Here is a 10812-nt window from a genome sequence, read left to right on the forward strand (position 1 = left end):
TCCCAGCACTGTCTCTGCCTGCCTGTCTCCCCGCTCAGGAGAGCAAGCCTGGCTCCCCGCTGCCGTGCCTCTGGCATTCTGGCAGCATCTCTCCATGTGTGGGAGGAGGTGGTGGAATAAGGGAAGAGCTCAAGAGTTTAACACGACACAAACCGGATGCTACAGCACCCTTACCCAGCCATGGGAGGTGGAGAACCTGCCTGGCCCTGAAGCAGGGGCAGGCATAACCCCTGGCTGGAGACCTGGGCACTTATGCAGCTGTGACCACATCATGCGACATGAATGCAGATTTGCAAAACCAGGCAGGGATAGTATCTCCAGTGCCACCCTCCCTCAGACCACGGTAAATCTGCACGTGCCAGAAGCAGGGCCAGTCAAAAACAGCAGCAATATGGATTGTGGGCCTGGATCTAATGGTGCAAAATGGGTGAAAGCTTGTAACCTCAAGTGGCAAGCTTGTTTTGCGGTGGTATTATGGTTTTACTAGATGCAGGCAACACTAAAGGGGGCCTTTTGTCAGTAAGAAAGGTATATGCCCCAATGATGACTTTCAGAATAAGATCCACCCCCCTTTTATCCAGCCCTTTTTCTCCAATGATTGCTTTAGGGCAGGCATTTTCCACCAGGCTTTGCAATGTTGGGTTCCTGCTGGGAGCTGAGGTGGGATCATGGAAGTCATTCCCAGGACAGAAAAAGTAGAAAAATAAAAAACATTGCACTAAAAAATAGTCTGATCTGATGGTTGCTGATGAAGGAAATCTCACCCAGTCCTCACTACCATACAGAGCACCCCCTAATTCCTGTGTGAGGCCATGTACTACATGGGAAGTTAAAACAGAGACAATGCCATGGCCAAGGTGGGCTACTGGTAATCTGTGGAGGGACAAATGCAAGTCAGTGAAACCTCAGCTGATTGTCCAGCCAGTGACCTGTCCTCCTTTGGAGCTGGCCAAAGTCATGGCTGAACTCTTCATGGCTCACCTTGCACCTTTCTCATTACTGTGTACATTGAAAATTGTGGGCTGAAAATGCTGGACTCACCACTGATCACTGATCTGCAGACCACTGTTGAGGAATTATTGCTCTTAGGCTACAATGGCTGCAGCCCATCTGCCTCAACCCCAGGGGTCTCAGCCACCTCAAGCAGAGCCCACTGACTCCAGCAGGTTGTGGTTGATGCAAGTGATGAGACCAAAGCCTGACTTCATGTAGTTCCCACTCTCACCAGTGCAGCCTCAACACTTGTTTTTCAAAAGCAGCAGGTTAGCATTGTTACTCTAAAGCAGACCTCACTCTGTCCCCCAGATGACAGAAATAATCACAGGAAAGGCAGTGAAAGAGAAGACTCTCAGAGTCCTATCCAGCTCTTCTCTCTAGCGTCAACAGAAGACAGTCTCCTGAGGCTTTTTGCTAGTGACCCTCGTGATGGGATTTCTCCCAGGGCTACAGGAACATACCAAAGGCTCAGTGGGCTGTGTTTTTCATGACAGTCATCCTATATTCCCCCTCTCTTTCATGCCTTTAGTTCCAGTTATTTACCTCTCTCTGTCCCCTAAAAAATCTTTCTCCCTCCTTGGGCATCTTCTAAGAATGTGTATCAGCCCCTCCCCACCATCTGATTCATTCAGCCTTTTGTCACAAACCAGTCCCTCAAGCTCTGGACCAGTTTACTACTGTCCTCTGAACTCTGTCAGTGGTCATCTTCCGGCCGGAAGGCTAAAATTTTCCACAGGGTTTACTGCCCACAGTCAGAACCAGATTTTCAACAACATGCAGCACATCAGCTTGGAGCTGGTCACAACGAAAAAGCCATTTATTGCTTTGGGGAGGAGATAAGATGTAGGTCCTTTGGAAAATACGTCAGGTCTCTCCCACCCCCTGACACCAATGCACAGACGCCTTCACGTCCCACAGCATGTTTCACTGCTCGTTCATATAGTGGTACAATGAAGCCTGTATCTTAATTAGAGCACTGAGGTGCTAACATAAAGGAAATAAAAAAAGAAAACCATGACTTCTTTAGCTCTAACAGATTCTGCATTCAGACTGAGAGTCCTTCTCCAAAAGGGGAAAATCCTGAGCATTGTTTTCATACACTTGCAGAGCTCTGGGGCAGGTCTAGTCAATTTTAGCAAAAACTGCAAAACCAGAGAAGCTTGCCTTGAATTCATCAACCTCAAAGTCCCTTTTTGGTGTAGGAGGCAGAGAGCCTCCTGTTGCTGGTTGCATATATTGCAGGCAGCATATTAAAGCGCTCGCCCATTAAGTGCACGACACAATATTAAAATAAATAAATAAAAATTTGCAGCCTACTGGTGACATCTTTAGCCACCCACTTCCACTGCCAAATGGTGACATAAGAACTGCGGGGCCGTAGGTGTTGCTGGCAGTCCAAGGGTTAAGCTGGGTTAGTCATGTCCGGGCAGGGCCAGGGGCAGATGCACTGCCCAGGGACACTGATAGTGGAAGGCCAGTGCCATCTATGGGCCGTATCCTGCCCTGGCCTCTCTCTGTGCTGATCTGGGACAAGGGACAAGAGTGGGGACGGGGCAGTCTCAAGGGACTGCTGCTCTGAGCTGTCATCAGTCAGCTAAGAACAGGGGAAACTGATGCATGCAAAGGGAGTGCCCAGCCAGATGGGTTTGGACCGTGCTAGCAGAGAAGCTGTCACTTGTGGTGATGGGAAAAGAGGTGGGTCACGTCCCCTTGCAGCAGAGGCACCCACCTGGGTTCCCATCCGGCAAACTGGCTTCTAGTTGAAGTGTCTGGGATGATATGGAAACCTTCCCGATGGTAGAAAAATAGATGTCCCGTCCCTGCAAGTTATGGGGGCAGCAGGCACCCCCAAACTCATAGCAGAGGACAAGAAGAGCGGTATCTGTTGTGAAAACAGAGCAACTAAGGCACACAGTGGTGAAGCCACCTGCCACGTTCAGTCATCCACCTGTGCCAAACCTGGGAAGGAAACCCAAGGTTTTCTCCCAAGCACCAGTCAATGCTCTAAGAGTAAGTTTGCACCTTTCCTAAAGCATGATCCTATACTGACATCCTCTAAAGCTGGAGATAGTTAAAAACGCGCACTGGACAGTGCTAAAGTGGTTACTCTCACCATGCCCTTCCTGCAAACCAAATATGCCTGAACGTGAACGGTTATTTTTGCCCAGAAAATATAGATAGATGGATAGATAAAAGTAAAACTGAGCTCCCAGGAGAAGCGTAGATGAGTTTCTGTGCCCGTTTGGCAGTGCCTTTGCACAGCGACCTTCCCTGCCCTGGGAAGGCAGCACCCTCTGCTGCCCTCTCAGAGCAAACCAGACCTTGCTATAAAACCTCCTGGACTTCACTGACATTTTGCCGGGGATTTCCAGGGAGTTTGCGGTTGCTTGGATTCAGTCATGTATGCAATGCCTCTTCTACTAGCTAAGCATGATGAATTATCAGATTTAACTGAGAAAAAAACATCCAGGAACTTTTAAAACCCTTTTAATCAACTGCTTGTGATTCTAGAAAACAAGGTAGTGCAAGATCAGAGTGGAACTCCTGGACTGGCAATGTAATACTTTAATAAATACATCCCTCATCTGGTGGATGGGAACCAGATTTTAGGATTCTTAAATGTGATCTGAATCAAACTCATCTGGGAAATGGATTTCTCACAGCCCCACCAAGCAAGTGTCTGCTTTAAAGTAGAAAACTTGAGAAGAATTAACTGTCATGGTGAGCTTAAACAGGTGATCTTAAATTGCAAAATTTTCAGAAAACGGCAAAACCTTTCTGCTTCCAACTCTACAGACTTTCTTGGAATTATAGAATTCCTTATCTATATGTGGTTGAATTAGCCAAATCAACAAAATACCAAAAATGAGGAAAAGAAGAAAGAAGTATTTAAGACCTGCGTATAACATCTTCTCAATGTTAGACAACATCATTATCTGATCAAAGAAGAGCTTGCTAAAGGTTAACAAACAGACACAAAGTAAACCCGGCTTCACCTGCATCTTGGTTTCTAACAGACATACTTGTTCTGATTTCCAGTGATTTAATATATGGTGTCTTTATGCCACAGGGCAGTGTGAATAGCAAGCTCCTCCTAAACAAGCAGGCAGCCTGCTACCTCTGCTTGGCATTAGTGTAAATGACTACATGTGATCCAGGACAAAGTTGAAAGTATCCTTGTGTATCTAAGGTTTGTCCTTGGAAAGTGGACGTAGGATCAGATAAGACAACCTCAACTTGGCCTCTCTCCTACTCTAGAAAACACACAAATACCTCTCTGCAAAAGGACCACTGAAAACCTAACTACAAGAAAGTAGTAAGCCAGATACAAATGTATTGCCTACTGGCTACAAGCCATATCTCTGCCTGTTTCTGGAAGCAAAGTATAGCAAAGCCATTCTCTAAAACAGCAGCACCCAAGATGTTAAAATCAGTCAGAAGAGGAGTAGTCTTGGCCAATATTAAACTTAGTCACTGAATTTTGTTGTTGTTCCCCATCTGATTTCTGTTTTTCTCACACACAAGGACTAGTCTGTCAAAGAAAGATTGCTTATAGACTTCTGATTGCCGGTTTCCAATGCCAGCATTAAATAATAAACAGAATGGCTCAAGCAGCAAGTGATTTATCTCACTGGAAGGAGAGTAATTGGTCTGCATGGAAAACTCCCTAGCGGGATGGAAAGCAAACAAGTATCTTGATGCAGTGTATTGGCTCATCAGGAACACACTGAAGTTGCCAACAAACACAGTTTACTGACATCCTGTTTCTTTCTGGCTGCTCAAAGGGGTCAAACTGCATCTCCAGAGGTGGTAAAAACACAACTAAAGCTTCCTGTTTCCACTTCTCTGCCCAAGAAACTGTCCTCAGGTCAGAGTGGTGAAAGGATGCACAGCCAGACGAAGGTGTCCCAGGTGTGCATTAACTGGGGGAACCCTGGGAAGAGTAGACGGTACTTCTGCATCTTCTTTAGCCCTGGCTAGTGTGACGTACTATGCTGCACTATGTAGCTACAGTTGCATGGCTATGCCATTGATCCCCATTCAAACCAAGGCTGTGATTGCCTTCATTTATCTCTCAAACACCTCTGCTGAGATACACCCCTCTACAGATGAGTCCATACTACATTGGCTCCTCTGCAGAAGACTCAGCAGTTGCCAGAATTAGAGAATCAATCAATGGCTGAGCTAGGAGAAGAACCCAGTTCTGGAGTGAAATGGAAGTGGGTTTGATTTTTTGGTTTTCCAGGGGAAAGTAGCTGGTGCCCCACTCTAGAAACTGTGCCATGGGGAGGTGGGATTTGTAATTGCTAACCAGGAGCTCCCAGCAAGGGTACTACATCACACAGAGATGTGTGAGACACCCCAAGTGTCTCACATCACAGGGCATTGTTTCTCCATTTTAACTCCAGACCTGGGGTGGGGGGGAGGTTCCCTTTCTTTCTCTGAGTCATCACAAGACCAAGTGACTAGCAATTAGTTTGTGAGTGTTAGCCTGACACAGGCCACTACACAGGGTAGCAAAGACTTCCCAGCGCAGTATTAATCTCTAACCTGATGTTAAGAGGACAGTAGAAACAGGAGGGACGTGCAGCTGAGGTTAATTCACTGAGAAGGGATCAAGGACTCAGCATTGACAAAATAGGAGAGCTCTGTAAACAAAACCAGCACCAGTGCTCCTGATACAAAGAAAGAATCAGACCGTTCTTTTACTGCAGAGGAGAGAAGTTACAGTCAGTTGGACAGTGCCAGAGATTTGCTCAGTAGCCTGCAGAAAACTATATTAAGTTAGAACCATTTTGCCCATCTCATACAAAAATGGGATCTAAAGCCGCCTTTGCCACTTCTTTTTCCCTGACCTGCAGTTCTGGTAATGTTTGTCTCAGGAGAAGCAGTGAAGAGCTCTTGAGAGGTTTTTTATCATATGAATAGAAATGTTCTCATAATCTCTCAACAGAATTTGCAGTGGTTAGTTTCTGTTACTTTAGATAAATAACGCCCAGCAGAGCTGAAACCCACTGATCTTTTTGTGAGAGATGTGAAAACCAAGAGCTGTACAGGTAACATCCTTTTAGACAACGCTTTGGCTGAAATGTAAAACCACTGAACTTCCTTGTTCAGACCGACTGATGGGTAAGAGTGGGTGATAGTGGCTGACAAGCATGCAGATCCCTTGACCTCCTACACGATCTCTTCCTACACTTGTTAGCATACCTGTTATTATGTTAAAGATTGGTCTCAGTTATAAGCCCTAACTCAGACTCCTCATTAATCTCCACATAAAAACACTAGCTATGAAAGAGCCTGATCTACGATCACCTCCCCAAGCATCAGGGGAATTGAATACAAAGAAAATGAAAGTCATCGACATTTCCCTCTGTTCAGACAGCTCCCTTTCAACCACCCCCACTGAATGAGTAGTGCTAAAGCATATTTACTTCTAAAGATTGACAGTTGTCTAGTGCCTTATATAGCTCCGCATGTTCATTCTTTTACTGATTTATTTCTACCAATATCAGAATATGTAATCTAGCTCCAGAAGCCTATCTTTTTTTTACTTCCTACTACTAATACATGATGTAGGACTATTGTAATTTGTGGATCTTCTGGATATGTGTACAGAATAGGCACAAATTAAGAAGTGTTTTACCACTGTTCAGCACATGAGTTAACTGTGACACTGAAGAAGGGTGTCAAGTCCAGTTTAACAGCTGTCTTTGAATTTGAAATCTTTTACTGTAGCTCGCAGGAGCCTTTGAGATCCATTCACTTCCTGGGGATGTTTTCTTTTCCTTTTGTTTTCTCCCTTTTTGCTACACCTCTGCTGTTATCCCAGACTCGGGTCTGGGTGTTTTCTTGTGGTGTGTGGGCAGGAGCCTGGGGAGGAGGGGGGAAGCAGACCTAATTACAGGGGATGCTCTCAAAAATAGAGTTGCTTTTCCCCTTGTCTGTGAGCTGGTGTGAGAGGTAGGTGTTCTAGTTCTTTCCATAGTTTTGGAACAACAGGAGGGCGGAGTTACTGGCAGATGGACTGTCTTACATGGGTTTAAACTAAGCTCAAGAGTTACACAGCCATCACAATAGAAACAACTGAAGTAATTTTACATATTTAGCTTCCTTTCCTTCCTGCTTCCCTGCTGTCTCTTTTCCCTCTAGCGTTCTTTATAGGAATATCAACCACCTATTCCTTCCCTGCAGATCCTCAGTGTGGCCACAACATGACCACATCCTGCCCCAAACAATTACATCAAAAAGGAAAAGCCAGCAGAACTGCCAGTGCTCAGCCGGGGAAAAGGAACAGCAGGGACGGACCAATTCCTGGAGATGCACGCAGAAGATCTTCTCAGTGAACAAAAAGGAGCACCAGCTTGCCTCATTGCGGTGAAAACTCTTATTGTACCAATATTGCAGAAGTCTGGAAAAAAACCTGTCACAATGAGGGGCGTTGCGATTTGCCAAATGAAATGGTTGAGGGACAGAATGAGTGAAAGACGTAGAGGTTTGGATCACATCAGAGATCTGGTTCAGTGCAGTCCCTATGAACACTGTACCGGTACAACTGAGGGCAGCACAATGAAGTGCTGGATTAAGACTAAGCAGCTGGTGGTGAGAATAGCGGCCGTGGGATCCCTATGCCTGTTCCCTTTGTCTCAGTTTTCCACACTGCAAAATGAAAGTTCATGGAACAGCAGGCCCCCAAAGGACTCAGAGAGCTCGCCTGCTCATTAACAAAACCTGGATCTCCAAAGCACAAAGAGTGTGATGAGTAAATGAGACCATTCCCCATATAAGGCAGTAGTTCACAGTCTGTTGTCATACCCATTCTACATTCTCATTTTTGGGGTTTTAACTATAAAAACTTGCCTTGCCCTGGGCAGAAGTTCAACTTGGAATGCTTCCATGCTGGCAGCTTTACTTTCCTTCTTTTGAAGAAATTCAGAGGAAAAAATAATTTAGCTATGTCCAAGGTCAAAAGACCATTTTCCAGTGGCAGATTCTGAGAAAGTCCTGGCCTCACTCATGCTAGGCTGGAGTAGCAGTTAAAGTGCATTTGACTGCTCCTGAGAAAGCCCTTTGCAGGGCTTGGTCTTTGTCAGGGTCAGCACATGTGAGGTCTTCATATCCATTGTGCTTCCAGAGTGTGGACTCAAGGATGAGGTTGGGGAGAGGCTGAAGTATTGTGTGTTTTAACTATTCTTTGTTTCCCAAGACTGATGGAAGTTTTGAGATAGCTTACTATTAAAGCAGCCCTGAGGCTGCTCTGATATACACTCGGATGAGCAGAGGAAAAAGTAGGGCCCTGGATGGCTTCAAATGCACTGGTAAACCATAATTGAACACTTGAGAAGGATACATAATTTACAGAGATATTTCTTTAAAGAGGTATGTAGATACCATAATTAATGATGACATACATTGTTGAGGCAGTCATTAACCTTGAACATGAACCTCTGACTCCTGTCAGACACTTTATTGGGTTCAGCTGATTCTAGATTTGATCCAGACAAGCAGTTCCTACACTAGTTGGCACAAGAGCTAAGAATCCCTCTTGCTCTGAAATCTTAAAACTACATGGAGAAACTTGGGAGTGGTTTTGGGGGATTCTTAAATACGCCAGTTGTGCACTAACTAGATCAATTAACTTCTCTTCAGTTCAGCCTCCTAAAGCTGAAACAATTGTGAGTCCAGCTCAAGAGCAAAAGATATGCCCATGCTGTTTATGTGTGTTCAGCCTGAAACACAGTAACCGTGTGTAGTGAAGCTTTAACCCTGGAATAGCAGTGCATGATCCAAAGCAGAGAAGCGTGGGTGAAATCCTCTGGAAAGCATATGGCCCCGTTATACTTGTCTGCAGTTTGTGCTATCACACCTGTACTTTAATATGGAGACTAAAATAGAAAGTTGTTTTAACTATGACATCTGGAAAGCCAGAAACAGCAAAACAAACAGGGAAAAAGTTGCAGACTAGAAGGACTGTCAGTAAAACAGCTACAGGATAGCTGGAATTTAAGCAAAGGGGCAGAAGTCATGGAAAGTTCTCTGGGAAACAAACTCAACAGGAAACAATACTGTTATAGAAGCACACACACTGGCTACTACTGTGCCCATAAAGCTTTCAAAGGGCTATTTCTCATTTACTGACAGCAGAGAGACATAAAGGTTTTTTAACCTTGGCTCTGCTGAATTATAATCTTTTTGGAAAATACATACAAGAAGTGCATTAGATGACACCTAAACCAAACAAACTTCATTGTTGGCCCATGGAAAAAAGGATGCCAGTGATGCCAAAGCATTGGGACCGAGCATTGGAAGACCTGGCTTTGTTCTCATCCTTTGGTAGGGTACCTCTCCGATTTTGGGCACACAACCTGGGGCTTTCAAAAAGAGGCAATTCCTTATGAGGTTGTACCTGCTCACCTTTACAGGCATTCAAAATCTTATCTGATTTATATGACTTTCAGTTCCACAGTCAGTTCTTGTTTCTGGGACTTAAGAGGCGAGGTGGTCTGGCTCTCAACTTTTCATTCAGTCTTGCATTGAATTTGTGTTTGTGCTAGTGTTTCTTTGGGTCTATCACAGCAAAGAACTCTTGTAGGGTTACCACTGTGCTTAAAATTACATAATCTATGTTAGGTCGAGGCTAAATGTAAGTGGTTTTTTTTTTTTTAATAAATGAGAAAAGAAGGGGGCAAGAAGGCATCAATCTAGGAAAATTTACTGAAAGCACCGGCTGCTTTTTGGTAGTGTCGTAATTTTTAGGTGGGCTTCAAACTGCCCATACAGAATGTAACATCTGCAAGTTTGCAGTTGCTATGAATAAACTGTGGGTGAAACTGCAAGCGTGTCTCATCCTTTGGTTACCCAGAGATGTTTATGGCTATCTGTATGACTCACTACTTAATTAGTGTTTGCATTACCAAAGCACCCAGAGGTCTCTGTCAAGCGTGGGACCCCATCAGGTTAAGAACTGTACAGATACAGAGACAGTCACTGCCTCAGAAAAGTCACAACATAAACAGACTTGACAGAATAAGGACGGGAGGGAAACAAAAGCTTAGAGAGGGGCTGGCTGTCACACAGCAGAGCAGTGTGGGAAATAAAACCTTTATCCTCTTGTCTCTCTTTCCAGTTATCTACAAACTAAATCACACTGCATCTTTCTGTACTTGCAAGAAAAACAAACAAAAAAAACAAACAAAAAAGAAAGCAAAAAAAAGGCAACTGGTATTGTACAAAACTGTGCTCAAATAAGTAAAAGCAATGCTCCCAAATCAAATGCTTAAAAAACTGTCTCATTAAGGAAAACAAGACAGAATTAGCAAAAGCCTTGATGTGACTTGGGTAAACAAGCATCATTGTTCAGGGAAGTGTCCTTGATTTTCATCTTAATCAGAACAAGACTAGCAAGGTATTCCATCTCAATTAGTTTGCTCTTGCTTTGTAAGGTGAGCATCCCAAGTCCCACGCCATGATCACCAACATCTCAGCCTTACTCTTAACAGCACCCTGGCTTCTCTACAGCTTAGAGCCCAGAGTCCAAAACCATTCCCTATTCTTTTTTAAGTCCCATTGAGTTATGCAGAAAAGCAGAATTTCTGGAGGGAGCTGGAGCAGGTATGTGTCATTATTTTATATCAGAGATTATATCAAAGACTCTAAGTGTTTTGAGAGATGTGCTGAACTTCAAACACTGTTTTTTGAAGATCAGAGACTTCACTGCCCCAAGTCCTCCCACAGTACAAGAAGCAAGAAGGCCTGGTCATGGAAGCACAGAAGGCAAGGCTAAAAATCTAGGGCCATCACTTTTAGGATAACTCC

Source organism: Buteo buteo, chromosome 9, assembly GCF_964188355.1.
Source record: "Buteo buteo chromosome 9, bButBut1.hap1.1, whole genome shotgun sequence".
Lineage (NCBI taxonomy): Eukaryota > Metazoa > Chordata > Aves > Accipitriformes > Accipitridae > Buteo > Buteo buteo.